We start from the raw sequence: 13,367 nt of genomic DNA on the forward strand, positions 1-13,367 counted from the left end.
GAGCCTGACTCAGTGGGGTCTCCGGGAAGCGATGCTCAAGGCTCTGCATCTAGTCTTACAGGATGGAGTCCACTGGGTCACCGTGGCCACTCTGACCACACAGTCACCTTTCCCTTCATTGGCACCACGACTGGCCACCAGTGTAAATGTGGGCACCTGTGGGGTCTGGGCAGTGGAAGCCAAGGCATCCACTGCATCAAATGGGCTTAACGAGGGGCCAATGGACTCAGGGCTATAATGCATTAATGATAATGTCACTGAGACTCGCAGCCTGCCTGGGAAACGGGACTAGCCATTTTTCATTAAATAACATAATTTGTTGCATTGGTATGCAAGGACAAATAGCAGTGCTGAGCCGAACGCCTTAAAAAAAAAGTAACATAGTGTTGTTATTCATGGGCTGGAGCCCTGCTTGCAGCATATCCCTCATTTTGACTTAAATATATCTTCTGCCCACTCAAAGCAAATGCAATTTTCCTTTTTATGACTATCAGTTATTTACATGGAAAAAGTTTAAATACTGCCTGTGCTACCGAGGGTCCTCTGCATGAACATGGAAGAGCCCAGAGTCCAAAAGAAACGGAAAAGGCAGGGAGGGCCAGCCCAGTGGACTCACTGGCCCAGGACTCGTGCCCTCCCCACCAGGCCGACCTCGAGGCCACTGAGCAAGGCCTGCCTGCTTCCTCTCCCCTCCTTCCTTCTTACCTGTCTTCCTCCCTCCCTCCTGCCTTCGTACCCAGATCCTCCCCTCCCTGCCCTCCCTCCTGCCCTGCTTTCTGCTTGCTTGTCTTCCCTCCCTCCTTCTTATCCATATTCACTCCCTTCCTCCTCCCCCTCCTTCCTTCTTATCCATCTTCCCTTCCTTCTTCCGTTTCTCTCCCTCTCTCCACCCCTCCATGCTTCCTTCTTGGTTGTCTTCCCTCCCTGCCTTCCTTTCCACCCCTTCTCGTCATTCACGTGGTCCTCTTGCTGTATGCCGTGTGTGGCCGGTGGGCAAATAGGCAAGAGCCATGAACTTCCTCCGTCAGGAGGCTCTTGGGCTGGCAAGGGACAGACAGGCGCAGACGATATCTGTCCCTTGTAGCGTGTTGGCTCATCCATCCATCCGTCCACTCACCCACCCATCCACCCATCCACCCACCCATCCACCCATCTATCCGTCCGTCTGAAACTGTGAATCTGGGTCCAGGTTCTGTTCAGACCTGCTCACAGAGTCACTGACTCAGGCTGAGGCAAGAAAGGAAGCTTTATGGGAAGACCAACGTGGAGGAGCTCCCAGGGCTGCTATTGCCAGGGGAGCTCAGTGGGGCTTCGGGCTACTTTCACTTTTAAACTTGCAGCAAATGGAGGAGCAGTGATTATTCATGAGATTTCTGGGGAAGGTCATGATTATGGACTAGAGGGCAGGATCATGGCTGGGCACAGAAGTGGCTGACAGACCCCTCATTTCTGAAATGGGTCCCTGGGGCACAAATGACGTAATTCCAGTGAGTTTGGGTTCCTTGACGTGAGTCTTAGTGTTCTCGATTCCTCTAACGGGTAGAGTTGCCTTCTCTGTGCGTGTCCTGGTCAGATCTGCCCTGTTCTGGTCAGGCTGGCTTTCTGGCATAGATTTGTGGGCCAGTGCCAAGCAGCTCTTGGAACTAAACGAAAAAGTAGTAATTATTAACCTATTCACAAAGGAAGAGCTCTGGTGGTGCAGTGCCTAAGGCTCTTGACTGCTAACCAGAAGGCTGGCAGTTCAAGCCCACCAGCCGCTCCTTGGAAGGAAGGTTGGGCAATCTACTTCTATAGAGATACTGCCTTGGAAACCTAAGGATGGGTCACTATGAGTCGAATCAAATCCATGATGGTGAGGGTTTTTTTGTTTTTATTCACAAAGTGGTAATTCCTCAAACCTTGCAGTCTTCATCTAAAGCAACTTTTCACTGTCAGCTCAAAGCTCTCGAGTGGCTGTCTCACATTGATCCATCCACCCACCCATCCACCTATCCACCCCCAATCCACCCATCCATCCTCCACCATCCACCCCCCTGTCCATCCAGCCATCCACCCACTCATTCACCTAGGCACCCACTTACTAGTCATGCACTGTGTGGTCAGCACTGTGCCAGCTCCAAGGATGCACTGGACCCAGCAGACAGGACTCTCTCTCCCAGTGCCCTGAGCAGTGCCCATCCTACCCCTAGGGATCGCCTAGTGCCCTGTCCTATCCCCAGGAATGACCCCAGTGTCCATCCTGGCCCAAGCAGCCCTGGGACTCACAGCTGTGGCACCACTATGGTTGATTTGGTCAGACCCATGTACACACTCACTGCTTGACTCCCTCTGCCTTTTGCTGTCAATCCAGGCTGGTTTACTCAGCACCTGTCCACATGGCTCCACCCAGGTCTCAGGAGCCAGGAGGGTGTGAAGCACTGGTCCATCTGAAGGAGACCACAGCTGCCTGGCCTCGCTCCATCAGTCACAGGTGCAGCTCGGGGTTTGTCCTCGAGAAGGGCCCAGTGGTGGACAAGAAGAGGAGATGAAAGTGGTCCTGGCTCGACCCTTCCCTACTGGACAGCAGGGTGAGTCACGTTACCTGCCCAGACTCCCTCCTGACCTTCAAAGCAGGTGACCTCTGCACCAAGAAAGAGAGGTGCAAAAGTCACTTCAATGTGACACCCATGTTCATTTCCCCTGTGCTGGCCCCAGCCAGCCAAGCCAATACAGGGCCAGCCTAGAGAATAGGGACTGGGCCAGGACTAAGGTATCCTCAGTTCATAGGTAGACAGGGCTGTGCTCAGCACTATTCCTGTGGGCCCTGTCAGCTGTTGGGTTGGGAAGGTGGATTTGGGGTTGGTGCTCCAGAAGTCATGGGCTTTGTGCTCTTGTCCTGTGACCAGCACACTGCTACCCTCTCAGATCATACCTCTGTCACCATGTGAAGGAGAGAATCCTCCTCCTACCATAGGCCTTATGCAGTTGTCACTCTTGTCCTTATGGTTGTGAAGCCACCCATTTATCATCCCATGTCCATGTAACGTGATGGTCGCACAATCCAAACATCAGTGTTTACTAATGGCATGCTTCTGGTGTTGTTGCTGATGGTTGCATCCCATCCAGCCCGGCTCACAGTGACCCCACGTGTGTCCCAGCAGAGTGGTACGCCATAGGATTTCACTGGGAGATTTCATGGAAGGAGCTCACCAGGCCTTCCTTTCAAGGTGCCTCTGGGTGGACTTGAACCTTCAGCCTTTCAGTTAGTAGTTGAAGGAACAGTTTACATCAGCCGGGGTTCCTTAATGAAATGGTGAAGTCATGCCCTGGGTGGCACTCACTAGACTGTGAGCACCAGGTGTCTGGGGGCCTTTCGGTTGTTTGTGCTGTTTCTCCTCCTGCTTTTGGTGCAGGAGGCTGCCCGTCAGGGATGGCATGCTGCGGAGCCAGGGGTGGGCCACAGGGCCTTTGTGGCCCATCACTGCAGTGACCTCTGTGGCTTACAGCTCTGAGGGTCAGGTCCTGACTGTCCCAGCCCAGCCTGCCTGAGCCAGCTTGGAGACCTGGGACATGGACAGCAAGCGGATCCCCCCAGTACCATCTCTGCTGCACTTAGCGAGGCCCGTAGTACTCCAGGTTATCCGGCAAAGCAGGGAGAACTGGGGCCTGGTGGTCCAGGCAAGTAGGGCAGGGTAGACCTGGAGGCCCAGGTGAGGCCTGAGGCTGTGGGTCTAAGGACTTGGCTGCCTCTGCATTGGGGTCTCCTCTCAGGCTTTGCCCTGGGTGTAGCTCACTTGCAAAGTCCCCGACTCACCATCAGGGGAAGCCACTGGTGAGAAGCCTTACCTGTTCGTGGAGGTGCATGTTCCCTACACCTCCCAGCCCAGGACTCCAGGTGAGCCACTAGACCCTGCTAAGTGCCAGCTTCAGGTTGGGAGCTGGTTCCAGGTGGAAGAGGGGTCAAAACCTTGGCATGACTGAGACAGGCTGCCACCAGGGTCTCCTGTTGGCGGAGGCACACCTGTTTTCCCAGGCACTGTTCAAGGTTGAATGGAGACCAGAATCAGCACTGAGGGTGGGCCCCTGGCACGGACCAAGGCCCCAGAGGTGGCTTTGGGGTGGTCCTGGAAGGAGAGCATCTTTTACAAGATATAGGAATAAAGACAAGGATCAGCTATAAGGCCAGGGCTCAGGCAGAAAGGCTCAGGGCTCAGATATGAAATCACAAGTCAGGCATATAGCCAGGGCATTACAAACCTTTGAGTGCCCAGAGAACAGCCTGAGTCAACAGGAGTGGCATGGCTGAGCAACCAGGTCAGGCCTTGGGCAAGGCAGGGAAAAGTGGCATGGAAAGTCAAGGTTGAAAAGCTATGCCCAGCGGGATATCAGGTGAGGGGGGAAGAACCCGTGGACACTTGCTGGTCATCTCACTTCAGAGCCCTGCAAGGTCCATGCTGTGTGATGGGTGGTCACAGCTCAGCCCTGTCCACCAAATGGCTGGTTGGCTGTGAGGTTTGTAGGTGTAGGTGCAGGCCGTTGGGAGGCCTGTGAGGAGTCAGGGACGGAGAGGGAGGTGGATGTGCAGAGGAGGGTGTACAAGGCACAGGGCCCACTGACCCATGATTCTCAGCTGGACATGACTCCAGGGAAGTGCCCTAGGGGACACTGTCAGGGTCTGGAGACATTTGGGTGGTCACAAATGGGGGTTGAGGAAGCATCCCTAAAATGCATCAAGTGGTGGAGACCAGGGATGCTGCTCGACACCCCTCAAGGGTCCAGGTGGAGACAGAGAACCTGCTCCAGACGTCAGAGGGGTGACATGAGGGACAGCAACCAATGAGGATGGACTGCAGGAGTGGGCCTGGGACACCTGTCCAGTGTCAGCCTGAGGAAGCTCTGTAAACACGGCAGTGCCCGCGCCCAAGGATAACAGTCACGGATGACATTGTGCTGCCACCCCCATCCCACGCAGATCTGCGTGTTCTTTGGGGACAGGGTGATGCGTTAGCCCCAGGGCCCCTTGAGAGGCCCAGCAGAGAGGTAGCAGCACTGTTTGTAAGCGTCAGGACCAGACACCATGCCAATGATATCCGTTTAACTCCTAAAAGCCACTTTCAGAAGGGCAGGGTAGGTTTATGTGCCTCAGTCAGTTACACCAATAAAGCATTGTGGTGGAGGGGCTTGGAGGTCTGGATCTGAAGGTGTCAAGTCCAGGGTCTGCTGCAGGCCCATGAGATCTCCTGTAAAGCCCAGGCTCCGTGAGGTCAGGCTATTTTACAGATACACAGAGGCAGCCATTTCACTACATGACACAAATGCAAAGCCCAGAATGATGCCAGCCTGCCACGTGGCAGGGAATACCACACCTTCTTAGAGTTGCTCCTTTTCCTGCCAGGCGCAAAGGTGCAGCCTTGGGTCCAGGACAGACGGATGTGATGATGTCACAGAAACGGCATCATTTCCTTTCCTTTTAAGTTTTAGTTTACTGGAGTAAAGACTATATGGCATGACAATGAGCATCTTAGCTGTTTTCAGCGTATAGTTCAATGGTATTTAGTACATTGGTGTTCTGCAGCTAGCACAGGCAGGCCTCAGAGATTTGCAGGTTCATTTCCAGACCAGCATGAGAAAGTGAGCCATGCAATAGAGAGTCATACAAATATTTTGCTTTCTCAATGCATAGAAAAGTCGTGTTTACACTAGACTGTAGTCTATTACCACAGTAATCTATTAAGAGTGAAACAAAATGATGAAAGGTTTGAAATATTGTGAGAATGACCAAAACGTACACAGAGACAGGAAGTGAGCACGTGCTGTTAGAGAAAATGTGCCGACAGACTTACTTGATACAGGGCTGCTGCCACCTGCCATTTGTAAAACTCACAATATCTATGAAGCACAATTAAAGCAAAGCACAATAACATGAGGTCTGCCTCCAAGGACCCTTGAGAGTGCAAAGTTGGGGAGGGAGCCACAACTCTCATCTGGGCCCTGTGATTTGCGGGCAACATGGCTGCAGTGAGTCTCTGCTCCTTGGACCCCAGCGCTTAGGGCATGTTTACTCTGTGATGGGGGGGTGAGTCCACAGACCCGGGCGCAATCAGGCAAGGACCCTCCCTCTGTGACTCTAGACTCTGGTATGGGGCGATGAAGAGGGGTGGATGGACTCTTTGGTCACCCTGCCCGCAAGCCATCCAGCAGACGAAACAGCAGGACCAAGGTGCTCATGACCAGGTGCTGCCCCTTCTGATGAGTTCAGTGCTGGCAGACCAGCCTTCACCCCGTGGTGTGGACAGAGCCTCCCTCTGTCACTTGCGCACCCAGCCTCAGATGGCACAGAGAGGGATCCTTCCTGAACTGTCTCTAGGCTCTGGGCAACACTACCCCCTTTTCTTCTTTACTCCGTTCTGGATATCATGCATTTTCCATAATTACCCTGATCTACTTTCACAGTTAGATCAGAAAATGTGACCTGTGCCAAGAAGCAAGTCTAACAAGGATCCTAAGTAAGCTGTGGGTGTCCCGGTAGAGATGAGACCCTGGCCGCCACAGGCCTGAGCTTTGGGTGTGGTCCATCTACACTGAGCCGCAGGTGGAGAGAACTGGGTAATTAGTCACTCATTTACAAGCCAGTCCCCCAAATATACCTCCAAATGCACAAATACAAACCCCATTCTGCAGACTGAAAACTGGGCTGGAAGTGGTCCCTTACAGGCTAGTCTCCAAGTTGATTCTTGGGGCTCACAGATATCCCCAGATCCAGAGCTGGGCCCCCAGCCATCTCCTCAGGGATCTGAAGAGGTAGAGGATCTTTCTTCCTTTGGGCTCTGTCAGGGGTGGGGGCACTCCCTAAAATGCTCACTGCTTGTAATGGACTCAGTGGAATTCTTGAACCACATCCCTAAAAAGTACTTAGCAGAATTAGTAAAAGAACTCAACAAATATGTCTTGGTAGAAGCCCAGCTGGAATTCTCTTTAGAAGAGAAAATGGCCAGACTGTGTCTCACGTACTTCGGTCACATTGTCAGAAGGGACCAGTTCCCAGAGAAAGATAGCATGCCTGGTGAAGCGGAGGGTTAGGCCCTCGGTGAGATGGATTGACACAGTGGCTGCAACAATGGGCTCAAATATAGCAAGCATTGTGAGGATGACTCAGGACCAGACATCGCTTCATTCTATTCTACACAGGGTCACTGAGTCAGAGCTCACTCGACGGCACTCAACAGCAACTGATTAAGTGAGAAACACAAAACAGAACAAAACTCACCGCCATTGAGCCATTTCCAACTCCATTATGGTACGAAGTGGTCCTATTTAAGGTTTTCAGTGTTCTTAGCTTTCACGTCATGTATCTAATCATCATTCTTTCAAACGATTCCTGAAGTTTGGGAAAATATGTGATTATGAGAGATGATTGTATACTCAAATGACATATTGTTTTTAATTATACATATGAACACACACACACACGTAGTGTTTTTAGGTGTCATAGACTCAATTCAAATTCATAGGGATCCCTTGTATAACAGAGCAGAGCATTGCCTAGCCCTATGCCTTCTTCACAATCATTGCTGTTTGAACCCATTGTTGCAACCACTGACTGTTTCAGTCCATCTTGTTGAGGGTCTTCCTCTGTGGCACTGACTCTCTCCTTTAACAAGCATCATGTTCGTCTCCAAGGACTGGTCCCTCCTGATCTCATGTCCAAAGTGAATGAGATGAGGTTCCACCATCCTTGCTTGCCTCAAAGAAGCATCCTGGCTGTACTTCCTCCAAGACATATTTTCTTTTTCTTCTGACAGTCCATGATACATTCACCAAAACTGCCATTCAAATCCATCAACTCTTCTTTGGACTTCCTTATATATACACATTTACTGGTCTGTCAGTTTGTTGTACTGCAGTGGCTTGCATGTTGCTGTGAGCCTGGAAGCTATGTCACCATCACCAGCAGGCTCAAATACCAGCAGGATCACCCATGGTAGTCAGGTTTCAATGGAGCGTCCAGACTGAGACAGACTCAGAAGAAGGAAGGGGTCATCCACTGCTCAAAGATTAGGCCAGTGAAAACTGTATGAATAGCAGTGAAACACTGTCTGATATATTACTGGAAAACTTTATGAATAGCCCTGAAACATTGTCTGATATAGTGTCAGAACATGAACCCATCAGGTCAGAAGACACTCAAAATACAACGGGAGAAGGGCTGCCTCCTTAAAGCAAAGTTGACCAGAATGACATGGATGGAGCAAAGCATTTGGTACCTCTAATTGCTGATGGCAATGACTCAAATGGGAAGAAACAGCTGCAAACATCCATTAATAACTGGAATGTGGAATGTATGAAGTATGAATCTAGGAAAATTGAAAGTTGTAAAAAATGAAATAGAACACATAAAAGTCAATATCCTAGGCATTAGTGAGCTGAAATGGACTGGTTTTGGCCATTTTGAATCAATCATGTGATCTACTATGCCGGGAACGATAAATTGAAGAGGAATGGCATGGCATTCATCACAACCTGTGATGTGCAGATGACACAACCTTTCTTGCTGAAGCACTCACTAATGAAGATCATAAACTACGATCTTCAGTGTGGATTACACCTCAACATAAAGAAAACAAAAATACTCGCAAATGGATGAATAAACAACATCATAATAAATAGAGAAAAGATCAAAGTTGTCAAGGATTTAATTTTACTTGGATCCACAATCAACACTCATGGAGACAACAGTCAAGAAATCAAATAAAGTACTGCCCTGGGTAAATATACTGCAAAAGACCTATTAAAGTGTGTTCTGTTTCCCTAGTGCTGCTCTGACAAGATTATACACCACAAATGGGATGGCCTTAACAAGCAGGAGTTTATTCTCTTACAGTTTGGGAGGCTAGAAGTCCAAGTTCAAAATGCCAAGCTCTAAGGGCTGGGTGAAAGCCCCTCAACCTTGGACTTCAGCTCTGCCTCCTGCTCCCGGCCCACTGGAGCTAGAGGCTTTTCTTCACTCAGACAGCTGCTAGATGCTAAGACTGACAAGCCCAAGGTTGACAAGTAAAATGGCACAGTCTTGATGCTACCAAGCCACATGGGAAGCCATTTACTCAAGTCTGTAGTACTTAGGTTAGGGTCCCAAGGTTGGCAGAGCATGGCAGGCTGCTGAACAATGACTCAGCTACATACAGGGTTCAAACATCCCATAAGCTAGAGACTGTTCCCCAAGGCTTCTCCTTATATACAGGAAGCAGACCACATCCCTAAGGCAGCTACTCAGCTGTTCACAGTAGATTCCACCATGGAGTTGATTACCAGTCTCATCATGGGAAATACTACCACCAGCTGCCCAGCCAATCAGCCAGGCCTATCCAAGTTGACATACAACTTTGACTACCACAAAGAGTTAAACAGCAAAGATTTCACCATGAAGACTAAAAAGCACGTGACTCAGGCAAAGGTATTTTCAATTGCCTCGTATGTATGTGGAATCTGGATAATGAATAAGGAAGGCCAAAGAAGACTTGCTGCATTTGAATTATGGTGCTGGTGAAGAATAATGAGTATTCCATGGACTGTCAGAAGAACAAAAATATCTGTTTTGGAAGAATAACAGTCAGAATGCTCCTTAGAAGCAAGGACGGAGAGACTTCATCTCATGCACTTGTCATAAGTTATCAGGAGGGACCAGTCCCTGGAAAAGGACATAAACATTAATGAAGTAGGACAGAGAAAAAGAGGAAAACCCTCAATGAGAGCGACTGATGTGGTGGCTGCAACAACAGGCGCAAACCCAGCAGGGGTTGTGAGGATAGCAAAGAAGCAAGCAGTGTTTTGTTCTGTTATATGCAGGGTCATTCCTAGTCAGAACCAACTCAAAGGCACCTACCAACACCAATGCATATTCTATTTAATATATATAATAAACTATTATTTTCTACATAGGTCTTAGTTATCTAGTGCTGCTATAAGAGAAACACCAATGTGGATGGCATTGTTGTTGGGTGGTGCTGAGTCAGCTCTGACTTAGGAAACCTGTGTCCAACGAATGAAGCACCGCTCGGTCATGTGTCATCCTCACAGTCTGTGCTATGCTTGGGCCTATGGTTGCAGTCATTGGGTTAATGCATTGTGTCAATTCTTCTCACTGAGTGTCGTCCCCTTTTCCACTGACCCTCCATTTTATCTAGTTTAATACCTTTCTCCAGGGACTGGTCCCTTCTCACAGTATGACCAAAGTAAGTGAGACAAAGTCTGGCTAGTTTTGCTTCAAAGGAGCATTGGCTTTTCTGGGAGTCCTTGATAATTTCAGTAATTTTCACCAAAACCACAATCCAAATGCTTAAGTTCTTCTTTAGTCTTCCTTATTCATTGTCCAGTGCACTACATCATCTGATTTCTTGACTGCTACTTCCATTGGGAGCTCTGGTAGCATAGTGGCTAAGACACTTGCCTGCTAACCAGATGGCTGGCGGTTCAAACCCACCAGCCACTCCTCAGAAGGAAGGTTGGGCAATCCTACTTCCATAGTGATACTGCCTCGGAAACCCAAGGAGGGGTTGCTATGAGTCGGGGCCGACTGGAGGGCACATAACAACAACAACAACAACACTTCCATTGGTGTTGATTGTGGAAATCAGGGAGGGAGATAACCAAATATATCCCTTGGTCTTGCAAGCTAACAGTCTCTAACTGTCTCTAAGTAGGCTTTTATCTGCTGGGTTCAAAAGGTGTGAAGGAGAAGCTACAGTGAGATAAGATCCTTGTGGAGGTAGCAGGGCTGCCGTAATTGGCCGTGGTTTAGGAAAAGTTTGAGGGACCACTTGATAGAGTGTTTAGGTAGTGCAGACACTACCTCCCATCTCCTCACCCACCTCTTAAACGTGCTGTCTTGGGAGTTAGGGAGACAGTTGAGGCAGGGTATGGGCCCGGCATTAGAAGAAAAATCAAGGTACCTCCCTTGTCTCATTCAACTAGATGACCTTGAGCAAATAGTTCACTAGTTACTCCATGTGTGACCTTAGACAAGTGACTTAGCCACCATGTGCATCAGTTCCCTCGCCTGGATGATGAACACCATAATCCCTTTTTCACTGGGATTATTAGAATGATGTAGTAAGGTATTATCCTCTGTGCAGTTAAGAGGTGGAAGCAGCAGTGCCAAACAGTTTCATTGTTAGAGGACTTTGAAGGACAGGGAGAGTTCCCGTGGATTGAATGGGGAAGGATTCTAAAAGGATACTGACCAAGAGGGTTGGTAGAGTACAGTGCTGCGTGGGTGGATTTTTTTTTTTTTCCACTTTCTCTCCCTTTGTCTGAGCAGGCTGGAAGAATATCTTAGAAGGGGGCCAAGGGATGGAGATAAGAGAATATGTATATATTAGATTGTATGTAAAAATCATTTAAGGCTGATAGGACCCATAAGGAGCTCTGATAGCATAGTGCCTAAGGCACTTAACTGCTAACCAGAAAGCTGGTGGTTCAAACCCACCAGCCACTACTCAGAAGGAAAGTTGGGCAATCTACTTCTGTAGTGATACTGCCTCGGAAACCCAAGGAGGGGTCACTGTGAGTCAGGTCCGGCTTGACAGCATATAACAACAACAACAACAGGTCCCATCTAAGATCCAAGAGAAATTTGATTTAAGATTGAAAACAAGGCAATTTCAATTTCAAAATTTTCTTTCTGGGTTCTAAAACAAAACCAAATGCTCTCCATAAGGTTCTGAATGACATCTTTTAAAACTTTCTTCTTTCAAACTCACTTACATGTACCATAAAGAAGCAAGTGCCTTTTTTTCTTTGAGGTACAAATGTTAGGACAGATGAATTTTTACATCTCTGCACTCCTATGTCACCTTCCCACCAAAGAGTAACCATGATTCTAACTGCTTTCATCATACCTTAGTTTTGCCTGTTTTTGAGCTTCATATAAATGGAAATATGTACAGGTAATATATATCAGGAGTTCTGGTAGCATAGTGGCTAAAAGCACTTGACTGCTAACCAGAAGGCTGGTGGTTCAAACCCACCAGCCACTCCTCGGAAGGAAGGTTGGGCAATCCTACTTCCATAGTGATACTGCCTCGGAAACCCAAGGAGGGGTCACTATGAGTTGGGGCCGACTCGACGTCACATACCAACAACAACAACAACATTCATTGTCCAGCTTTCACATGCATATGAGGTGACTGGAAATACCAATGTTTGGGGCAGGTGTACCTTAGTCTTCAAAGTGATGCCTTTGCTCTTCAGTACTTTAAAGAAGTCTGTTGCAGCACATTTGCCCAGCACATACACAGTCTGATTTCTCAACTGCGACTCCCATAGGTGTTGATTATGGACCCAAGTAAAATGAAACAACTTCTTTTTCCTCCATTTATCATGATGTTGTTTATTGGTCCAGTTGTGAGGATTTTTGTTTTCTTTATGTTGAGGTGTAATCCACATTGCAGACTGTAGTCTTTGATCTTCATCAGTAAGTGCTTCAAGTCTTCTTCACTTTTAGCAAGCAAGGTTGTGTCATCTGCATATCACAGACTGTTAATGAGTCTTCCTCTGATCCTGATGCCACATTCTTTTTCATATAGGTCAGCTTCTCTATTTGACTGCTAACCAGAAGTCTGGTGGCTCAAACCCACCAGCCACTTCTTGGAAGGAAGCCTGGGCAATCTACTTCCATAGAGATATCGTCTCATAAACCCAAGAATTGTTGCTATGAATTGGAAAAGATAAGTTTGGTTTGGTTTTGGTTTTCTCTGTTATTTATTCAGCATACATATTGAATAAGTATGGTGAAAGGATACAACCTGATGCACACCATTTCTGGTTTGAAGCCACTCAGCATGGCCTTGTGCTGTTTGAACTCCAGCCTCCTGGTGTATGTACAGATTCCTCATGAGCACAGTTAAATGTTCTGGAATTCCCATTATTCACAAAGTTATCCATAATTTGTTATGATTCACACAGCTGAATGTCCTTCGCATAGTCAATAAAACAGATAAACTTCTTTCTGGTATTCTTTGCTTTCAATCAAGATTCATCTGACACAAGCAACGATATCACTTATTCCATAGCCTCTTCTGAATCCTGCTTGAATTTCTGGCAGTTCTTTGTTAATATATTGCTTCAATCTTTTAAAAATTACCTTCAGCAAAATTTTACTTGCAAGTGATATTAGTTATATGGTTTGATAATTTCTGCATTCTGTTGGATCACTTTTCTTTGGAATGGGTACAAATATGGATCTGTCCAGTCAGCTGGCCAGGTAGCTGTCTTCCAAATTTCTTAGCCTATTTAACAAACAGACATTTACTCTCTCACAATTTAGGAGTTTAGAAGTCTGAATTCAGGGTGCCAACTCTAGGGGATGGCTTTCTCTCTGTGTCATCTCTGGT

This window comes from Orycteropus afer, unplaced genomic scaffold, assembly GCF_000298275.1.
Source record: "Orycteropus afer afer isolate SDZICR_OR568_19922 unplaced genomic scaffold, OryAfe1.0 scaffold00491, whole genome shotgun sequence".
Taxonomy (NCBI): Eukaryota; Metazoa; Chordata; class Mammalia; order Tubulidentata; family Orycteropodidae; genus Orycteropus; species Orycteropus afer.